Source organism: Nansenia antarctica (assembly GCF_963989245.1).
Source record: "Nansenia antarctica genome assembly, chromosome: 17".
NCBI lineage: Eukaryota > Metazoa > Chordata > Actinopteri > Argentiniformes > Microstomatidae > Nansenia > Nansenia antarctica.
The window spans coordinates 1,976,524-2,000,144 of record NC_137687.1 but is presented as its reverse complement, the minus strand read 5'-3'; the positions used below and the strand labels follow the sequence as shown (position 1 = coordinate 2,000,144).

The 23,621-nt window shown below is 45.0% G+C and overlaps 1 pseudogene across 1 annotated transcript in view; it reads right to left on the bottom strand.

Annotated features, from left to right (window-relative positions):
• Window positions 1-16,968, bottom strand: part of LOC308172766 (ubiquitin thioesterase ZRANB1-like) — a 24,692-nt pseudogene extending 7,724 nt beyond the window's left edge. Inside the window, exons 1-4 of the transcript XR_013938064.1 lie at window positions 16,887-16,968; window positions 12,449-13,417; window positions 12,148-12,361; window positions 230-417 (exon numbers count right to left, since the gene is read on the bottom strand). The product of XR_013938064.1 is annotated as a ubiquitin thioesterase ZRANB1-like (transcript). The remainder of the gene's footprint in view (window positions 1-229; window positions 418-12,147; window positions 12,362-12,448; window positions 13,418-16,886) is intronic.
• Window positions 16,969-23,621: the final 6,653 nt, after the last annotated feature.

The following is a 23,621-nucleotide window of genomic DNA, read 5'->3' as shown; positions in this document are numbered from 1 at the left end:
CCTTGTAACTTAGTTAGGCTCCTCTAAGACGGATACTGTATTCTTTATAGTAGAGAAACTGTACCAGAGGTCTTAGGAAGGACAGTAAACAAGCTCCTCCTTTTTCTGTGTAGGAGGCAGGCTAATTTACAAGCCGGGCCAACTAGTGGTCGTTGTGTGTAAATAGCAGCTTAGGTAAAAAGGCAACGGTTGTTCTCGTGTTAAATGTGTCTCAGCGGTGACCTCTGACCTCGGTGAGGAGCAGGGCCAGCAGCTCCTGGCGGTGGAAGCGGATGGCCAGGTGCACCAGGGTGAAGCCGGCGTCGAAGGCCGAGGGCCGGCGGAGGAGACGCACCTCCTCCCCCGTCAGCTGCCGGCTGATGTCTCCGCCCGACGACTTGTAGGCCTCCACCGCCGCCAGGTCCCCCTCCATCACCCCTGGGAGGACAGGGAGGCGATCAGCATGATGTGGGGGTACAACGAGGGGTACAAGGGGGTACAATGAGGGGTACAAGGGGGGACAGTGAGGGGTACAAGGAGGGGTACAAGTGAGGGGTACAAGGAGGGGTACAAGGAGGGGTACACGGGGGGACAAGGAGGGGTACAAGGAGGGGTACACGGGGGGACAAGGAGAGGTACAAGGAGGGGTACACGGGGGGACAAGGAGGGGTACAAGGAGGGGTACAAGTGAGGGGTACAAGGGGGGACAGTGAGGGGTACAAGGAGGGACAGTGAGGGGTACAAGGAGGGGTACAAGGGGGGACAGTGAGGGGTACAAGGGGGGACAGTGAGGGGTACAAGGGGGGACAGTGAGGGGTACAAGGGGGTACAGTGAGGGGTACAAGGAGGGACAGTGAGGGGTACAAGGAGGGGTACAAGGGGGTACAAGGAGGGGTACAAGGGGGGACAGTGAGGGGTACAAGGGGGTACAAGGAGGGGTACAAGGGGGGACAGTGAGCATGATGTTGGGAGGACAATGAGGGGTACAAGGGGGTACAATGAGAGCCCTGTGCCCTTGATGTCCTGCCAACAAGCTTTTAAAAAAACAAACATATTTAGCTGCGTGGCAGGTGAACTAATACAAACAATCAACACTTCCCTTTCATCAGGAGTTTTCCCTGAAACCCTGAAAACTGCAGTTATCAAACCATTACTCAAAAAAGACCCATTTATACTGAATAACTACAGACCCATTTCAAACTTTTCCAGTATAGGAAAAATTATTGAAATAGCTGCCCACGAACAACTCAGCAGTTATTTGACCCTGAATGATCTCTTTGATGGCTTTCAATCAGGCTTTCACCCTCTATGTAGCACTGAAACGGCTCTTATTAAGGTCCTTAATGACATTCGTGGAAACACAGACTCTGTTTTGGTACTACTAGACCTTAGCACTGCCTTTGACACTGTAGAGCACAACATTGACTAAAAACCTAGGTAGGACTTTCGGGCACTGCCCTAAACTGGTTTAGATCCTACCTACATAACAGAAACTACTATGTCTGCATTGGCAACTTTGTGTCCGACCAAATTAAAATGACATGTGGGGTTCCCCAAGGATCAATCTTTGGCCCCTTAAGGTCAGCTGAGTAATCATTCCAAGAGTGAGAACAAAACACGGTGCAGCAGCTTTCAGTCACGCTGCTGCATGCTCCTGGAACAAACTCCCTGAAGAAATCAAACAGGCCCAAACCCTTAAAATATTTAAATCTAAGCTAAAAAACCTTCACGTTTTGCAGCAGTTATGATTAAACACAAATACTTCTATCAATGTCTTTTATGAATGAATGAATGAATGAATGAATGAATGGACTTTATTGTCATTGCTACAGTACAGGTACCAAACAAAGAAATTTAGGAGGGGTTTTAATGGTTTTATCCATTAACTATTCTACTACTCTTATTAAATGTTTTATCTATTTACATAATTTTAATTCAGTCATTTTTATTTGCTTACTATGCTCCTCTTGCTGTATTTTTAATGCTGTATGTAAAGCACTCTGGACTGCCTCTGGCTTGCTGTATGAAATGTGCTCTACAAATAAACATGCCGTGCCTTTTTCTACCAGGACTGAAACAACACACTATGAATCACACACTCTCCTTAATCTGCAGGGAAGACAAGATTCAAGCAGGTCAGAGGTCAAAGGTCAGAGTGCTACAGCCGCGTCCCCTCTGCTCTGCTCCCATGTGTGGGTCCATGCAGCACTCCCTCACTCTCTCACTCTCTCACACGTTACACAACATCACTCCCTGGTTAGCTATTGTTCTACATTCAAAAGGGCCACACACATTGCTTAGCAACATAATCAGAGTGTGTGTGCGTGTGTGTGTGTGTACGTGTGTATGTGTGTGTGTGTGCGTGTGTGTGTGTGCGTGAGTGAGTGTGTGCGTGCGTGTGTGTGTGTGTGTGTGTGTGTGTGTGTGTGTGTGTGTGTGTGTGTGTGTGTGTGCGTGTGTGTGCGTGTGTGCGTGTGTGTGTGTGTCTCTCTGTCTCAGTGTGTGTGCGTGTGTGTGTGTGTGTGTGTGTGTGTCTCTCTGTCTCAGTGTGTGTGTGTGCGTGTGTGCGTGTGTGCATGCGCGTCAGTGGCAGTAAAAAGCAGAAATGAGTGAGGAAGAAAAGGAAGGAGTGCGTAGGATGAGAGGGTGTAGGAGAACAAACTACGATAGCCACTTTACACAGCGGTCCATTAGCGCTGCTGCACTGCACTCACTCACTCACTCACTCACTCACTCACACATCCTTCAAACACACTCCACCGGCTGCAGCACTTAGCTGACTTCAATACAGTCCACTACATGAAGGATTTGAAAGTGAGGAGGTGAACTTGTTCTTTTTTAGCCGACATGCAAAACCACCCCCCCCCCCCCCCCCAAAAAAAAAAAACATGAATTAGGCCTAGATTACATGCAAAACAGATCGGGGGTATGCAAATAATTCTAATAGAATTTACATTTCGTGAGCTTAGAATGATAAGGTTCTATCTCTGTTTAGAATGAAAAGGTTCTATCTCAGTTTAGAATGATAAGGTTCTATCTCCGTTTAGAATGATAAGGTTCTATCTCCGTTTAGAATGATAAGGTTCTATCTCCGTTTAGAATGATAAGGTTCTATCTCCGTTTAGGGCAGTTCAGAGATATTGAGCGTCAAAGTTTTTACATTCCATTATGTTTTGTGAGATGGAACCTTTGTATTTTATTAATTACTAACTCAAAAATGTCAACATTTTAAAAATAACACCACACAGGCATTAATAAACACCTAATGGATCAGATTATCTAAAAAACCCAATTTTGACCAAAAATGGAGATAGAACCTTATAATTCTAACGTCACGGGTTGGTGAAAGGGGAAACAAGTCAACAACCGACCAATTGTTCTGACTTTTATTTTGAATATAAAAAAAAATAATGTAACCAGAAAATGTAAGCTCATTTGTGTGACTTAATTAATTTCAAAATCACCTTTAAAAAGAGCATTGATTCAAAAAACACATTGTTTTACTGAAACTTTTTACTGAAACGTTGTATAAATCAATGACACACACCAAAGAGTCAAAAGCCAAAATATTGCAATGCAATGGATTCAGTGAGTTACATTTTTCAGAATAAAAGTCGGTTGGCGTCGGTTTCCCCCTTTCACCAGCTGCTGTCACACATCACCTCAGCATTATCTCATAATCAGGGTGCGTCGGATTTAAGCAACATCACACGAGAGGGAGTGCGTTATACTGAATATCAGCACGGCTGTGATTCGGTTGTAGGTACGAGGCCGCAGGTACCGACAACAGATTATGATTTGTTTGTTTATTTGATCATTTATTTGGGCTCCGTCAACAAAAAATAGTTCCGCAACTGGACTGTTGCCTAGTAACCTGAACACAAACATCTGCAGGCTAGCTACTTTGTATTAACGGTCATTTCGGAGTGATACATACAGTTAAAAGTCCCAGTGCTGTTATACTGTATATCAGCACTCGTGGAATGCCTCTTGTCCAATCAAATTACTTGGTCGGAACTATGCCCCAGCCAGCCAGGGATTCGAACTGCTGCGAGCTGCCGACTTTGTGATTATTAAGACGCCGGCTCTACCAGCTGAGCCGAGCTAGAATCTAGAAGCCCAAGCAGCACCTCGTCAATTTCGCCTAGACACACTACTTTCGTCTCCTCTCTCTCTTCCTCTCGTCCTCTCGACTCTGACAGCAAACGTTTGTTTGATGGAGAGCCAGAGAGAGCCAGAGAGAGCCAGAGAGAGCCAGAGAGAGCCAGAGAGAGACAGAGAGAGACAGAGAGAGCCAGAGAGAGACAGAGAGAGACAGAGAGAGACAGAGAGAGCCAGAGAGAGCCAGAGAGAGCCAGAGAGAGCCAGAGAGGACGCTTTTATGAGGAAACCGATTCCGATTGAGTTTCCCCTTCAACAAGAATGCAAATCAATTGAATGAACTGAAAGGGCCGGACATCTGCCTGTGTCTCTGGGGGGGGAGACTCTGATCCGACTGGGCCCAGCAGTCCTGCAAGGAGAGAGCCTGGATCTCCTTCATAACTGCAGAGGGAGAGGAGCCAGAGGCAGCAACACTACCCTAGCCTGAGGAGGAGGAGGAGGAGGAGGATGTAGGACAACGTGATACCGGAGCCTCTCGAATAGTTTTTGACAGGTTTCCAAATGACCAACCGGAGCAGCGTTTCACAGAGTGTCTAACCGCAACAGCAGCCAACGTGTGACACCCGGTGAAACAAGATCAGGACACTTCAGAAGAGGAGGGGAGGGGGTGGGTGGGGGTGGATGGATGGATGGTATTATTTGAAGTACTTGGCCAAAAAGCACGCAGTCTGAAAATCACAAGTTTCATTTCATGGTTTTTAGGGCTTCATACACAACAATTGAGTACATGTAGCGATCGACAGGACTTTAACGAGACCCAGACAACCTTCTGATAAAGTGATGGGCCTGGCAATGGGACAGCTGCCACAACATCCTCACCAAGCAGGCACCACATCAACATCCTCACTGTCAAAGACTTTGACATTTTAAAAAAAACATACAGAGGAGCTTCGTGACGTTAGAATTATAAGGTTCTATCTAAATGTTTGTCAAAATTGAGTTTTTTAACATAATCTGATTCATTAGGTGTTTATTAATGCCTGTGTGGTGTTATTTTTTTAAATGTTGACATTTTTTAGTTAGTAATTAATCAAATACAAAGGTTCCATCTAACAAAACATAATGGAATGTAAAAACTTTGACGCTCAATATCTCTGAACTGCCCTAAACGGAGATAGAACCTTATCATTCTAAACGGAGATAGAACCTTATCATTCTAAACGGAGATAGAACCTTATCATTCTAAACGGAGATAGAACCTTATCATTCTAAACGAAGATAGAACCTTATCATTCTAAAAGGAGATAGAACCTTATCATTCTAAACGGAGATAGAACCTTATCATTCTAAACGGAGATAGAACCTTATCATTCTAAACGGAGATAGAACCTTATCATTCTAAACGGAGATAGAACCTTATCATTCTAAAAGGAGATAGAACCTTATCATTCTAAACGGAGATAGAACCTTATCATTCTAAACTCACAGCTTGTTAAAAAGCTAAGGTTTAAGATGAGCTTCTTTCATAGGAAGGGATATTGCCTTTCCCTGAACAACAGAAAGCAGATCGTCAACCTTCATGTGTTCGGCGCAATTTAGGGCGGTCAAATGATCACTTGTGTGTAGAATCCGTAACCATCAGACGTGGTATTGGGGGACATGTCATGCAGGTATTTGCTTTATTCATAACCCAAATGATTCATAACCTCAAATCATTTCTTTATCCTTCAGTCATCCTTGATATTCTATGTATTTAGTAAACATTGATGATTTGAGTCCCTGAGACAGATTGTTAGGATCCTTCCCACACCGGCTGCAGACAATAAAGAGGTCATTTCGTGAGCTTAGAATTATAAGGTTCTATCTCCGTTTAGAATGATAAGGTTCTATCTCCGTTTAGAATGATAAGGTTCTATCTCCGTTTAGAATGATAAGGTTCTATCTCCGTTTAGAATGATAAGGTTCTATCTCCGTTTAGAATTATAAGGTTCTATCTCCGTTTAGAATTATAAGGTTCTATCTCCGTTTAGAATTATAAGGTTCTATCTCCGTTTAGAATTATAAGGTTCTATCTCCGTTCAGAAGTATAAGGTTCTATCTCCGTTTAGAATGATACGGTTCTATCTCCGTTTCGGGTAGTTCAGAGATATTGAGCGTCAAAGTTTTTACATTCCATTATGTTTTGTGAGATGGAACCTTTGTATTTGATTAATTACTAACAAAAAAAAATCAACATTTTAAAAATAACACCACACAGGCATTAATAAACACCTAATGGATCAGATTATGTAAAAAAAATAAAACATTAGTGAAGTATTTATTAAAATAAACCTGGATTGTCCTTTAATGAGGTTGATGGGATACCCCCCGGGTTGTCTCTCTGTGTGTGTGTGTGTCTGCACATGACACACAGCGCCTGACTTGGTATATTGGTAGGGGGGTAAGGGGGTATTCCATCAAGAAAGAATCCAGGCTTATGTTGCTCAATCTCGTGAGACATATGAAAATAAACCTGGAGTTTCCTTTAGCGACGTTGATGGAATACCCCCCAGGGTGGAAGCTGCAAAAGTGCTCCTTCATAATGCAAAGTCTGAAACCCATTCAGCTCTCTGGTAGTCATCGTTGTGTCCTGTCAGCAACCTTATAGCCTATGAGTGAAGCTTCCTACAATTACACACAACTGTTTACTCAGACTTCAGCCAAAACATTGTTTGCAAGCATTTCCCTTGACGAGTTACGTTAATCGCTGTTATTATTAAACCAAAACTATTCTATGATAGTTTTCACTTGCTGAAATGAACGCCATAGGCCACCATGAAAACAACCATAGGCCTCTATGAAAACAACTGTCTCACAGTGTTGCAATATGGTGCAGAGGTGGAGTAGTCTGGAGTTCAGGTAGGTAGTGACCAAGTAGTCAGGTAGTCATAAACCTGTCATAGAGGCTTTGTAAACGGACCGCACTTATATAGCGCCTTATTCCAAAGCGCTTTACAACGGCCTCTCATTCACACATTCACACACCAATGGCGAGGTAGGCAAGCTACCATGCAAGGCCGCCGGCCGGCCCGCTCGTTCGGAGCAATTTGCGGTTCGGTGTCTTGCCCGAGGACACCTCGAAACGTGGCCAGCCGGGGATCGAACCGGCAAACCGCCGGCCTTGCGATCGACGCCCGGCTCTACCTCCTGAGGCACAGCCGTCACCCCCTATTAACATGACAGGCTTTTCTTTAGCATAGCCTAGCATAGCCTAGCCTCACTATTCTCCTTCAGTAGAGTGGCCTTGATTCCCCCTGTAGTTTGGACCCAGGCGATATGCAAAGGACGCCTCTCTTGCCAGGAAGGGTTTCCCTGACACATGCACACACACACACACACACACACACACACACACACACCGCATTCACACACACACACACACCGCATTCACACACACACGCACGCAAATATATATATACACACACACATATACACACACACCGCATTCACACACACACATACACAAGCAAATACACACTCACACACATACACACATGCAAATATATATACACACACACACACACACACACACACACACACACACTGCCGCCTCTCAGCCCCAGCCAGGGGGGGGGGGGGTGGACCCAGCAGCACCCAGGCAGCCCAGAGGCCATCAGACATAACTGCCTGGTACAGGACAGGTCAGGAATAACCAGGGGTCTACATGGACGCTGACCTTGGGCTCGCTGTTAGCACGCCGCTGTTAGCACGCCTGCCACCCTGCTACGTACGCTTAACTGGTTTAATGTTACATTGCCATGCCATAGGTTATTTGTGTAGCTACATGTTTAGCCTCAGTTTAAAGAAGCATCTCTCTTGGACCCCAATGACCTCATGAATCACACAGGCTGATGTTGTTGTGTTGCATTCAATAATCTAGGCTTACACAAATCACAGAAACAGTTTGAAAACTACATTTGTCTAAGGAAGTGAATCGTCTATCTGTCAGTCATAGCAAGAAGATGTAATCTATGCTAGGCTAAGGCCAGAGGGCCATTGGCGGTCATAGTGCTAGAAAAAAGCATCTGGACCAATAGTTGTGCTGCCTCTCTGGTGAGCGATGAACGTATCCTTCTGATGTCGTAGAGGAAGAATCTGCAGGAGCGTGCTGTTGCTATGGTCGTTGCTATGGTATTTTGCCACACGGGATAAGTGGTTGTCGAGGATCACTCCAAGGTTCGTGGCTGTCTGGGGAGGAGGTCATCGTAGAGTTCTCCACTGTGATGGAGATAACCCAAATGATTCATGGTCTTGGAGACGGCAAGGCTTTTCCCAGGGAGGGAGAGTACCGTAGCTCAGGTTTGTTCAGGTTGAGCTTCCGGTAGTATTCTGACATCTCAGCTAGAAATGACCGCAACACACGAAGGGTAACGATTTAAAATAATGTGTTAAAAGGGTAATAAGGACCCCCGCGGTGGTGTAGCGGTCTACGCACTGGCCGCTAGTGCATGCTGCCCACCGGGGCCGGGGTTCGTATCCCGGCTCGCCAGATCCAGATAATGGCCGAGGCACACGGGAAGCGGCATATTGGCCGGCCGCTTCCGAGGGGGGGTATAGGAGTATTTCTGGACTAGGATCCGTCGCGCAACACCGCCCCCTGGGGTGCCGGAATAACGGTACTGGGCTCGAGGAGCCAGTCAGCCTAGTCTGCCTGGCGCCCTCCTCTGGGACTGCCGGCCACGGGGTCGGGCGGCGGATCCAATGCAATAGGCAGGGGATAATTGGATGCTAAGTTGGGTTAAATTGGCTACCAAATTGGGTGAAAAAGGGATAAAATCTGAAAAACAAATTTATAAAAAAAAAAAAAAGGGTAATAAGGATATCATAATTTATGAGAAGAGTGCATTGTGGGAAGTACCGTGTATAAATAATTCACATCCACCATGAGCCGTTTGAGGCCTGTTGCCATGGGGCCACTCAGAGCCCCGCAGTCAGCTAGCTCTCATCCCCCTGGAGACGGGCTCTGAGGAACAGCGTCTGCTGAACCGCAGGATTCTCCTTTTAGTGTGTCACCTGGGGCACGCTGACATGCCTGAGGGATTTGTTGCTTGGTTTACTGACATCTTGACACACAGGACAGGTTTATTAGCGTAGTTTCTCACCTGTTACTAGAGAGCTGTTCATTGTCCGAGAACGGCCGCTTGCACTCCCTACCTTGACAAACAGTGAGCTCTATGTCTCTGTGTTACAGCTGGGTGAAGGAGGGAATGATGTAGTGGGCCTAATTTGCTTAAGCAAATAAGACTGATCAGAACAGGGAATAGACTACCTAACAACAGAACAAAACAGGGAATAGACTACCTAACAACTGAACAAAACAGGGAATAGACTACCTAACAACTGAACAAAACAGGGAATAGACTACCTAACAACTGAACAAAACAGGGAATAGACTACCTAACAACTGAACAAAACAGGGAATAGACTACCTAACAACTGAACAAAACGGAATAGACTACCTAACAACTGAACAAAACAGGGAATAGACTACCTAACAACTGAACAAAACAGGGAATAGACTACCTAACAACTGAACAAAACAGGGAATAGACTACCTAACAACTGAACAAAACAGGGAATAGACTACCTAACAACTGAACAAAACAGGGAATAGACTACCTAACAACTGAACAAAACAGGGAATAGACTACCTAACAACTGAACAAAACAGGGAATAGACTACCTAACAACTGAACAAAACAGGGAATAGACTACCTAACAACTGAACAAAACAGGGAATAGACTACCTAACAACTGAACAAGGAACCAGGGGAGCCCCCCCTCCCACATTTCGTTGTATGGTACCTGTACTATATCAATGACAATAAAGACCATTCATTCATTCAAGGAATAGACTACCTAACAACTGAACAAGGAATAGACGACCTAACAACTGAACAAAACAGGGAATAGACTACCTAACAACTCTGAATTCTCTACACAGCATGTTATATTGTACTTTAGGGTACAAGGTACAATGTTGTTGCTGGGACTCGATTTTTCACTTTCAAATAGGCCTAGGCCCATATGCCAAACACAAGTAATTGATAGCAAAGTTTAACAGACCATACAACTCTGCACAAGGACTACTGACAATTAAACTACAAAATAAATAAACACGTTTACTTGTTACATCCACTGCAAGCCCACTAATCATAAAAATAAGTGGAAATAATCAAGTTTGAATATCGAGTGTTGGACTGGCTGTTGCAAGCTTACTGATAGACAGTGTATTATGATTAATAGCTCATATATAATATTACAAAGAGAAATTGATACAAACGTACTAAACACAAGAAATATGAATCTGCCTTTAAAACAGTCAATTCATGTGATTATTACAGGGCTCCTGACTAAGCTTGTGCCACCAGCGTAATGATTTAGTACCTCGCCTGAGCTTTGGTAATACAACAATAAGAGATTAGTCGATCTGTACTTTTCTTTTCCAAACGTCAATGTAGCAAATCATGTAGCAATCATCAGCTAGTGGTTGTTTACATAGAGGCCTGTGGTTGTTTACATAGAAGCCTATGGTTGTTTACATGGTGAGTGTGTCACATCTCACTGCAACCGGCACCGCATTTTTTTGCACAACCTGATCCTTTCACAGTTAGCTAGCGAACACAGTTAGCTAGTGAACACAGTTACCTAGGGAACACAGTTAGCGAGTGAACACAGTTAGCGAGTGAACACAGTTAGCTAGTGAACACAGTTAGCGAGTTAACCTACAGGGAGCTGTCTCTAGTCAGCAGTCTCCCAGCTGTTCCATCTCACCACCCACTCCATCTACCCACCCACTCCATCTACCCACCCACGCCACTGCCCACCAACTCAGTCGTAGGCGGATGCTTGCCGTGGTGCATGAGCAGGGTAGTTTTTTTTTACTAGTTGCGTGGAACTGCACATCGGTATCGAGTGCAAAGCGAGAGCATAACTGACTGGGTGCCTCACTGCCTGCCTGGCACGGCAATTGATTGCAATGCCCTCGACCGCAGAGCGCTACAGAGGGGTGGTGCGGACAGCCGAGCGCATCAGTGGATGTGAGCTAGCTTCCTCCATCCAGAACATATACGACCAACGGTGTGTCAGACTCAGCAAAGCCTGGAGGATCATCAAAGACCACCTCAGCCACCTCCTCAACCACTGTCATGTTTGAACCGATGCCGTCCAAAAGGCGTAGCCTTTCTTCCGGAGCCTCAGGGCCAAAACTCAGAGACTAACCAACAGCGACTTCCCCCCCCAGGCGATCAGGCTCATTAATGACTTCCCACTGTAGACAATTGACTATCCTCCCGAAGCTCACCCCGTGCATACGGACCACCTAAGCTCAAGCTCACAGCCACTTTACTACTGTCATTATGTTCTGTACTATTGACACCTTTTATTGAATTATGCCTAGTGCCTTATTGTCTACAAATTGCAAGACACTGCTAATTGTAAATAACCTATTCGTCACTTATGTCCTGTATTATTGTCACTTTCTTTTATTATTATCTTGAATTCTGCCTTATTGTCTTGTGCTGCAATGTCAGGAACCGAAGCCTACGAATGTTACTCTCTTACACTTGTGTAATGTGACGTAACAATACACTTGAAAGGCTTACAATCATGTTATTAGTTCTCTCATGAAATTGATGCTTGGGGTGCATTCGGTGACGTAACGCACGAAAGTGTCAACGAAAGTGTCAACCGTGTAACCGCAGGGTTCCCGGTTCGATTCCGGCCACGGACATATCCTGCATGTCATCCCTTCTCTCTCTCTCTCTCTCTCTCATCCATCCTTTCTGTCAAATCTCTACTTTCTCTATCACAACAAAAAATGAAAAAAATAAATAGCTGCTAAACACAGGGGACACGACGACAACAACAACTACAACAACATCAATCCACACAAACCTCTCCTATTTCATATCATCATTCTGTGCAGAAGGGTGATGATTACCAAATGATCATCACCCCAGGCGACGCGGGGGAAACAGATCTGACTCAATCTCCCAGCATCCCTCACTCCTCACTCTCGCAACTCACCTGCACAGGCGTTCAGGAACAACCAGTCAGTCCTCCTCATCCTGTTCTTGATCTGCTTCAGCTTTTTAAAGCCCACGTCCACCTCCACCTCCTCTCCGCTCCCGACCGCTGTCCCTGAAGCCTGAAGCAGCTCGATCCTCTGGAACTCCATCTTAACCTCTGCTTTCTCCGTCGGTTTGGTTGCCGGTGGCGACGACGACGACGCCAACCTCCTCTGGCTGTTGCTACCGCACACTCTGATGACCCCCCCGCCACCACCGATCCCACCGCCCCCCCCAAGACCCCCCCCTCCTACACCCACAACAACACCCCTCCTGTTGTCCCTGTTCTGCTGCTCGATGTCGAGCGCGGACGGTTGGCGGTTGGTCTTGGGTTCTTGGGAGGCCGCCAGTTCGATGGGCTCTGAGGCCAGGCAGTCTGGGGGGGGCGCGGTGGCGGTGGGGTGGTCGCCACACACCACGCACTTCCTCGCCTTGGACCAGTTGGCGTACGTGCACACGGTGCAGGACCAGTGCTGGGCGCGGGTGATGAGAAGGTTGCGATCGTTGTACTCCTCCTCGGGGTTGGAGGAGGGGTTGGAGGAGGAGGAGGAGGAGGAGGGAGGGGGGAGGGGAATCCGCGGGAATCTCGAGCCGCCAGAGGTCTGGGGGGAGGGGGACTCCTCGGCGGGGTGGCTGATGCGGTGGTGGTGGTGGTGGTGGGGCGGCTGCCCCACCTGATGGTGGTCGGGGGGGAGCTGCTGTCCGTGTTGTTGTTGCCGCTGGCACAGACACTGCGTGCAGCGGATGGCCCGGGGCCAGTTCAGGTAGGTGCACATGTGGCAGGACCACTTGTTGCCGGGGGTCGTCGTCGGGGGGGAGTCCGCCACGCGGAGGACGCGGGGCCGGGCGCTGGAGTCGGGGCAGATGAGGAGGCCGCCGAGGCCCGTGCCTCCTCCTCCTCCTATCTCCCGGGGAGGGCTGTTGCTGTTGCTGTTGTTGCCGTGGTTACTCTGGCTCGGAGGAGGAGAAGGAGGGTTAGAGTCCCACTGGTGGTGGTGGCGGAGGCCACCGGCGTCCAGGGCGAGGAGGCTGCTGCTCCTGAAGGGCTCCTCGGTGATGATGGCGGTGATAATGGCCCCCCCGCCGCTGGGCCTCTGGGCGCGGCACATGGTGCACTTGACGGCGGACGGCCAGTTCTGGAAGGTGCAGTACTCGCAGGCCCACTTGGCGCCGCCGCCGCCCAGCTCTGTCGTCGTCATGACGACACACCTCCGCTAGGGAGCTAGCAGCTAGCAGAGCAGGGCGACAACCACAGAAACATATATATGTTACGGTACATGTGGGGAAAAACTAGGGTTAGGGTTAGGTGCTAGGGTGCTACGGTTAGGGTTAGGGTTAGGTTTGGGGGTAGGGTTAGGGATAGGATTAGGGTTAGGGTTAGACATGCCAGCATGTACCAAGTCGACATAGCACCTAACCCTAACCCTAGTTTTCCCACATGTACCGTATTCCCACATGTACCGTAACATACGCATTTACATCATCAGCCTATATTTTACATTTTGGGCATTTAACAGACAAATTCACCAGTTCAATTCTAGCAGGAAGAGGAATCTAGCTCAGGCCAGGGGCCATTGGAAGAGTCATTGTGATAGAAGAAAGAAAGAAAGATAGATTTCAGTCGAAGTCAGGGCAGTCAATGTCTTAGGAGGCATAGTAGAGGGGAAAAGCAGGTGTCTTAGGAGACACGGTGCTGGGGGTAGTAATGTCTCAGGAGGAGCAGTTAAGGTGCAACCTGAAGAGATGGGTCTTCAGTCTCCGACGGAAGATGGGTAGTGACTATGCAGAGGACATAATATAAATATATAATATTATTCAGGTGGTGTGTTGTACTGTACAACGCAGGCAGGCTACCAAACATACAGCAAAGAGATCAGACATGGGGGCGCTTAGGTGGTGTAGCGGGTTAAGCGTTGACCATGTAACCGCAGGGTCCCCGGTTTCGATTCCGGCTGGGGACATATCCTGCATGTCATCCCTCCTCTCTCTCTCTCACCCATCCTTCCTGTCTAAAACTCTACTGTATCTGTCAATAAAATGAAAACATATGAGTGGGACTGCCCCACTCAGAAAAAAATAACATAAAAAAAAAGAGATCATACATGAACAAATGTAGGCCTACAGTTTGGTGTCCTGGCTGAATGGGAGATGGCAGTTTTTTGGGTTAGAAAGTATCAAAATAGTGAAAATACCAGCGCTCGTCCGTAATCAGGCGTACTGAGGTGCTGGAGCTGAAGAGTATCGAACGGAACGAAAAGAAGCAGCATCCGCAGTCTCAAAACTGTGCAAAAATCAATGTTTTATAGCGCCAAGCTTTCGGTCTTTCATAGACCTTCTTCAGGCATACCTGCTGCTGCTGCTTCTTTCCATTCAGAAGAAAGTTGTGACGTTAGAATTATAAGGTTCCATCTCCATTTTTGGTCTTTTTTCTTTTTTTTTACATAATCTGATCCATTAGGTGTTCATTAATGCCTGTGTGGTGTTATTTTTAAAATGTTGACATTTTTTAGTTAGTAATTCATAAAATACAAAGGTTCCATCTCACCAAACATAATGGAATGTAAACACTTTGACACTCAATATCTCTGAACGACCCTAAACTGAGATTATTACCTTATAATTCTTACCTTATATTATTACCTGAGATTATTACCTTATAATTCTAAGCTCACGTCAAGTATCAAAAGTATGAACCCAAAGAAGTGTGTTTACAACGCTCAGGTAACGTTGGGGGTGGATTAGGCTAAATGGCACATTAAGTCTATAGAAGGTTCCAGGAGTGGGGTAGGTTGAATAACAAGGCTATACTACTACTAAGATCTGTGTGAGTAGTTTTGCCCCATCAGTCTTGGCCTTGCTTGCTTTCTTCCTAAATGTCAAGCCAAGTGCGTTTAATGTGCACCAATTAATGTTTGAGCTTATAACAAGTCCTGACAAGTAGTCAATAAATCTGCTGCCTAATAGGTTAGATCCATTAAGCAGAGACCATTAGACTACTCTCTCTGAGTCTTGTTGCCGGTCATAGACTTTCAACCAGCTACAATCTGAGGCCTATTTAAAACATCCCCATAAAAACAACTCACTAGCCTAGAGACTGATGTGGCAATAATCTAACAGGGGCGGGGGACAGATCACACTTTGTCAAATGATATATTAACTAGGCTAGTATCCATATTAAATAGATAGAGACCAGTGGTATTAGCATTACAAAGGAACAGTTTTAGTTAGTGTCCAATTTATTGGGTCATCCGGTAACTTAGTGAAAAGAGTTCAGTCATTCCACTGTTTGATCAACTGAACCAAGGCAGTGAGCTAACGTTGTAGGCCAAGACACAGTCACACCAGGGCAGCTATAATATCATTTGTGATATTCACTCACCGAGCACTTTATTTGGAACATACTGGATTATTACAACGCCATGATTTGTTCTCAAAAATAGCCTCAATTGTTCAAGCGTGCTAAGGAAACATCTCCCACACACCATTACAACACCTGAATGAATGAGAACAGGTGTTCCTAATAAAGTGTCCGGGTGAGAGTAGCAGGCAGGCAACTGGCGCCATAGTGGTCGCAGGATTAATAATAATAACCTGTATTTGTACAGCACTTTTCCTGCAAACGGTGCAGCTCAAAGTGCTTTAACGTATCCACACAGCATACACATAATAATAGGACAATAGTCATCAATAAAACACACAATAGCAATAATATAAACTACATAATAACACCAGAATAAGACCAGAGGAACCGAGCACACAGGTGTGTTTACCAGTCTGTCTAAGTTTGCCCACACAAGTCCTGCTGAAATTCAACACATTCATGAAAGACAGTTTTGTTTGGATTGTAATGGTTTATTCTTGTTTTGTTATGTAGTTTATATTATTGCTATTGTGTGTTTTATTGATGACTATTCTTCTTGTTGTTGTTGTTATGCTGTGTGGATATGTTATTAAAGCCCTTTTGAGCTGCAACGTTTGCAGGAGAATACAAGTCCTATACAAATAAAGGTTATTATTATTATTATTATTATCATTATTATTATTATTATTATTATTATTATTATCATTATTATTATCATCATCATCATTATTATTATTATTATTATTATCATTATTATTATTATTATTATTATTATTATTATTATTATTATTATTATTATTATTATTGCGCCTGTTACTGAGCTCACTTCCCTAGGCAACTTCTAGTTCGCTTAGCAACCGTCATCTCCCCTGCAAACATGATTGCAAAACTGCACAAACGGTATCTGCTTTTATCTCCGATATATCTCCTATTATATCTCCTCTCTTTGACAAGGTGAACTACCCAGAGCAGAGTGTCTTAGCATGCTGAGCTAAACAAGCAGCAGACACTCACACTGTCAGGATCAGTCCGTACGGCTGCATGCATAGCCTATGTGTTGACATGTCAAACAACAACAATACTGCAAAACATGAACCATGCAATGTGAACTACTAAGCACAGCTAACGTTAGCCTGCCTGGCGTTTATATGGTGATATATTATTAATAATAGATCGCAGACAGTGGACAAGTCGAACATAGCCAGATAAACTACCTTTATAAATACAAACGCGGGTAACCTAAATAGCGCACAAACCCACATCCACATTATGTCAATACGTTTAAATGCAATAATCAATATAGTCAGATAATAACAGTTTCACAACCGTGGCCTTACCTTTTCTTTTGCCTGTGTTGCTTTCCACAACAAACCAGCAACCAGCCTGCCCTCGTTTATATGTCTGTCTCTCTGACTCCTATTTCACCCGTTTGAAATCCCGATTTAAATCCCGCATGTCTGGAGGACTTTATTTAGTTAGAACAAGGCGCATATTATATTTACGCTTATCTGTGCATATTTACGTTTCTGTGCAACTTCGAGTCCCGTCCAATGTAACACCCCCCCCCCACCCCCCTCAGTCTATTTGGGGGTTTAAATCATTTAATCCTCATCCCGACATACCAGATACCGATATACAGCTCGGTGTTACAATGGCTGTGTGTGTGTGTGTGTGTGTGTGTGTGTGTGTGTGTGTGTGTGTGTGTGAGGGCGAAACTGGAAATGAAATATTAATATGACCACTGGGATTGGTGTGTGTTTATGCATGCCTCCTTCTCCTCCCCCTGGCCTATGAGACACTACGTCTGTCATTAACACACATCTAGAGATCAGCACAGTCTCCAATGTCACAAGAATATGAAACACCTATACTATATTTGCCATCTATCTACACCACCGGATTATTGTTTATTATTTATTATTATTATTCCATGATGAACCTTTCCTTTTGGAGACACCATCCATGACGTTTGTTTGATTTGGGTTTCAACGGCAATAAGAGTTGATGTGATGTCATCGTTTCATGAAAAATACTGCAGCTTCTGTGCAGAGTGCAAAGAAGGCAACCCCATGTGGCTGTTTATTTAAAAAATTATTGGATGAAAGTTAGACCATCATCATCATCATCATCATCATCAATGTAAGACTTCAGATGACAAACTATAACCTTGTTTTAGAAGTGCGTAAAAATCTATTTTGATAGCTGGGGCATATTAACATGATCTATATAATGATTAAAAGCACTTTGGGGCTGCAACGTTTGTAGGAAAAGTGCTATATAAATAAAGGTTATTATTCTTATGATTCTTATGATAATTATCAGATAATCATAATAATAACAACAACAACAACATTACTATTAGTATTAGTAGTAGTATTATTATTATTATTATCTATCATCTGTCAGATTCTGCATGGTTACATTCTGCATGGTTGCATTCTGCGTTTGTTTACATCGGTGTCCCTCCCACGAACACATGACGTCACTCCGGGGTGGTCGCTGCTCCGAGGAGGTCCCCCGCGGGGAGGGGAGGGGACTGTCTCTTATCTCAGACACGGGGAGGGGAGGGGAGGGGAGGGGACTGACTCTGTCTCAGACACGGGGAGGGGAGGGGACTGTCTCTGTCTCAGACACGGGGAGGGGAGGGGACTGTCTCTGTCTCAGACACGGGGAGGGGAGGGGACTGTCTCTGTCTCAGACACGGGGAGGGGAGGGGACTGACTCTGTCTCAGACACGGGGAGGGGAGGGGAGGGGACTGACTCTGTCTCAGACACCACTGAGATGATGTTGACGAAACTTGGATGAATGACGCGTCTTAACCATACAGATGCATGCGGCATTTTTAAAAATGTGACTAATTGGCCAGATTTCATTTCACGAAACTTGTTTTGAGGTGTTTCGAGGTGACACCAATTCACAACGTGATCAGGGTTGCCAGATGGGGCGGAATCCCGCCGAATGGGCTACTTTTGATCACACTGGGCCGGAAAAAAACGAACAAATTGGGCGGGTTGGGCTGGATAAATGGCATTAGGCGGTATCAAAATGTCACTGCCTGAAAGTTACTAAATGCGTGAAGTTAAAACACACACCCAAGTAGCTACATACAATGTGCAGGTTTTATGTTTGAGAAATGTATTTTACAAATATCATTGCATTGGCAACAGACATACAGTTTAGGGGCAGGAGATGGGCACCTGCCCAATAGTAATTAGCTGTTTTCTGACAATATAGGTTTTGGGCTGTTGGTTTTTGATGAATTTAGCTTTAGTTTTTAGACTGTGGTTAGGCTGGAAATTGTCAATCCCATCTGGCAACCCTGAACGTGATGATGCGGCTGGTGACGTAATTAAAAACGTCACCACTTGGAGCAAAGAGCGCACCTTTTGGCCAATTGACTGTTAGTTAATAATAATAATCTAATAATAGCTACTGTATGTCAAGTCTTTATTAATCAAATAAGCACTACAAGCTCTGGCAACTTTTCAGCCTACATCAAATTCTTGGACTGGCTTCAAATAAAGGCAAAGCTGTGAAAAAAAGAGCCAAATAAGCACTAACACGTCTCAGTGAATCAACATGTTTACTGTACACTTGTTTTGAAGTTGAAGTGATTACAGGCTGTGATTTACAGCACTGTTTATCCTACTTTAGATATGTTTTTTTATCCAAAATACGAAATAAAAGAGAATCCGAGAACTGTTGTTTACTGTCTCCAGTTTGTTTCTGGGAAAAGTGTTACACAACACACACACACACACACACACACACACACACACACACACACACACAACACACACACACACACACACAACACACAGCACACAGCACACAACACACAGCACACACACAACACACAACACACAACACACAGCACACAACACACAACACACAACACACACAGCACACAGCTGTATTCCAGTTTGTTTTCGACTCCAAAACGGCAGACTGTAAACACAGTGCTTGGATTATTTCTGCTATTATTTAGTATTTTGAAGAAATTAGACCCTTACACATAATGAAGAACAAGGCAAAGGCATCCCTGGGGCGTTTTAAACCTGTGTGTGTGTGTGTGTGTGTGTGTGTGTGTGTGTGTGTGTGTGTGTGTTAGACTTGATCTGTTCCCTAGTGGGCAAGGAACTTTGCCCATGTTAAGAATTATTGTCTGTCAACCACAGGGATGCCCAGTGTCTTGATGTTGGCCATCTGTTGTGTGTTATACGTACAACAGTTAGTTCCGACCAAGTCATTTGATTGGATTTGATTGGACAAGAGGCATTCCATGAGTGCTGATATACAGTATAACAGCACTGGGACTTTTAACTATATGTATCACTCCGCCGCACAGATGTTCTACTAAATGACCGTTAATTAGACTACATGTTTGTGTCCAGGTTACTAGGCAACAGTACATTTGAAGTTCAGTTGCGTTGGAACTATTTTTTGTTTATTTTTATGATTAAATAGAGTGTTAAGTCGTGACGTTAGAATTATAAGGTTCTATCTCCATTATTGTCAAAATGTAGTTTTTTTTTACATAATCTGATCCATTAGGTGTTTATTAATGCCTGTGTGGTGTTATTTTTTTTAAATGTTGACATTTTTGAGTTAGTAATTCTAAATAATAAAATACAAAGGTTCCATCTCACAAAACATAATGGAATGTAAAAACGTTGACGCTCAATATCTCTGAACGACCCTAAACAGAGATAGAACCTTATAGTTCTAAGCTCACGAATTGAGGACCTAGTTGACGAAGGATGTGGTCGTTCCTTCTGATCTACTGTGGTTTCATGACGACGACGATGATGATGTACTGATTTCTGTGTTTAACTGTGTTGTGTTGTTTTGGTGTACATATTGTGGACAGGGTGCTCCAGCACGAGAGACCGTAGGCTCAGTGTGTTCCCCAGTATAAATAAAGGTTACGTGGCCTGGGGGAGGTCCCGTGGTCTAGCACCGCGGTCTACAGTATGCCCATGTTGCCATGGGTTCGAATCCGGCCCATGCTCTACTAACATGCCCTCCTCTCTCCCTTCTTCTCCTTACTTTCCTGTCTGTCTTCACTGTATCTGTCCAATAAAATGAAAAATATGAGTGGGACTGCCCCCCACTCAGAAAAAATAAGTTTAAAAATAAATAAAGATTAAATACATCCCGCAGGTACGTCTGTTGCTCTGACAGGACTGGATAGGTGGCAGAAATACAGCAGAAATGTCCACCCAGCCAATCAAAAGGCAAGGATGGAGCTATTCCTGCTTATCGACCCAATCCTCTCACATCTACAACGCTCCACAGGTTTCTAGGACAGTGGTTTTCAACCCTCTCCTCGGGGACCACCAGCCGTTCCACATATTTGATATGTTCCACCACCAGCACACCTGATTCAACTAATCAAGTACAAAGCAATTATGATTTGTACTTGATATTAGTTGAATCAGGTGTGGTGGTGGTGGAACAGATCAAATATGTGGAACGGCTGGGGGTCCCCGAGGAGAGGTTTGAGAACCACCGTTCTAGGGCGTAGGGGCTCTCTGGGGTGATTCAGAATTCAGCATTTTAAGGCCAATGCACACGGCGTGCGATTTTGTCGCACGACAACATTCGATTCTCAATTCACACCACCGAAGTCAACAACACGGCCCATCTCCTATGGGATTACAAGACACCTATATTACATAATAATAACAACAATCGAGCATGTAGGCACAATATGCCCAGTTGTATCTTGTAGAAATTGTGGAAGCAAGGCAAGCAACATTGGTAGAGTCTATAGTAATCAGCCTGCCTGGTCCGACTTCGGTGGTGTGAATTGAGAATCGAATGTTGTCGTGCGACAAAATCGCACGCCGTGTGCCTTGGCCTCTAGAGGACGACCAATCCAAGTTCTCACTTCCTGTCTCCAGCCACTTGTGCCCTGACTGAGATGGTCATTAATAAGTGATGTTTGAACGCTGCCTTGTCCCTCGTATACATTCAACATCCATGACTTGTTCTTAACTTGTTCTTTTAACTCCAGGGTGACTAGACACCAGGACGACGCGCCGGTTATTAAACTTGTCGGGGTGAAGATGTTGTATGCATGTATGTACGTACGTACATCAATTCTAGAGTAACAGAGGGCAGCATACTCTAATTATAATAGGAGACATATCTCTCTCTCTCCAGCTGCTCCTTGTGTGTTGTGTGGCAGTTAGGAACCGTTGCGGCTCGAACAACACAACCGACCTGTACCTCAGAAGAGAGTATGCTTTTTATTTCGGCGGCCGTGTTAAACGGGTTAAAGCGGCGTGCGTGTCTCACGCTGGTCGGCTGCGACGCGCCCCTCTCGCCTATTTTTTTTTCTCCTGCGTTAGCAGGCAAAACTCTGTACAGAGAGCGTACAAAGACAGGGCTGGCAGTAGCAGTAGCAGCTCCGCAGTCAGAGCCGCAGAAGACACGCTGCCAGTAGGGAAGCCGCAAGTGTGAGCGGCCGCATCAGTTCTGCCGCACGCCAGTGCTGCGTGTACAGTGTGGTGCTGCGTGTACACAGGCGGGTGTTCCGGTGTGTTCCGAGGCCTTAAGGAAACTCGTCACTGCCAGTATGAAAAGGCACTGGATGCTGAATCAAGGTAATTTTTTTTACACATCATCAAAGGTCCACACACATCATTCGCCCCAATCAATGTCTGAGGTCTATATCGGTTTCGACGACAGACAGATCATCTCTGGTTCACTGCCCAGGCTTACACACACACACAGAGACACAGACGACGACACAGACGACACGCGCACAACACACACACAACACACACCACACACACCCTTCCTTCCCAACCCAAGAGACCCTGTCACCGGTTAGTCGTGATCAGTGTCCCTCCAGCAGCAGTAGAGACAGCCAGCAGCGTTAGAGGACATGAGATGGAAGAAGCAGAGAGATGTAGATGCAGTTTCTTTACTGGTGTCTCTCTGTGTTCACAGCAACAGCAGCAGCAGCAGGCAGGCAGGTAAACCTTATTAAGCATCTGGTTAGTAAAGCTACAGTTGGTTGGGGTTTGCCCTGTTGAACCCTAATACAACGAACGCACCAAAGCCGAGCTGGACGCCCAGCTCAGACAGTCTCTACTTTGTGGGATAACAACATGACAGCATTTGTAAAGAAGCACATAATAAAGAAATCAGCTCAATTTGTCAAGTGCAGTCAAGCGCATACAATTTCAGTGTTATTCAACAAAAATGAGACATTGACATCTGTCAAACAAGTGATATTAATAACTGTTATTTTTTGTCAAAAAATATGAGCTTCCACTATAGCAGTGTTGCAATGTCGATGATTTGATCAAACATTAATATTCTATGACATCAAAATAGGCTAATGATTGTTAAAGGAAATTGGAGAAACGTATAACGGCAAATGTCCAGAACCTACTGCAGAACCATGCAGGCTAAACAGGGAAGGCTATGGCTCGGGAGGTAGAGCCGGCTTCTAATGATTGCAAGGTCGGCGGTTCGATCCCCGGGCTGTCCATGTGTCGAGGATTTTGCTCACAACGAGCGGGCTGGCTGGCGCCTTGCATGGTAGCTTGCTGTGAATGGGTGAAAAGGTGTAGAAAAAAAAAAAAGGAACAAAAAAAAGGAAAAAGTTTGAAGGCCGCAGAACATTTTCCCTTTGCTTTTTCTTAAATAAACCGAAAGGCAAAATAGTGCAAGAGGTAATGGTACGATCGGATGCTCTAGAGTTGGTGGTGCAGAAGTGAGGCAGCATGATCCAGAGAGTCAGGTGGGTCTATTCGTACGGAGAGAGATCGAGCAAACAGGTGAGCGAGCGTTTATCATCCTCCTCCTGTTGCTATACCAAACACATCCACAAGGGGCAGTCAAGCTCCGACAGACTTAGCTTTTCCACACGACCGACGACTACTAAAACAGTGTAGTCAAAACACCCCCCAAAATAAAATAAAATAAAATAAGGAGATCAAACTAAGACAAATAGAAACACACACAGCGGAAAACACCACCTGCACATGCCTTTAATTATTTCTCAGGGCTGGCACTTTCCTCTGTGATCTAATTACTTGTCTATAATCTGATT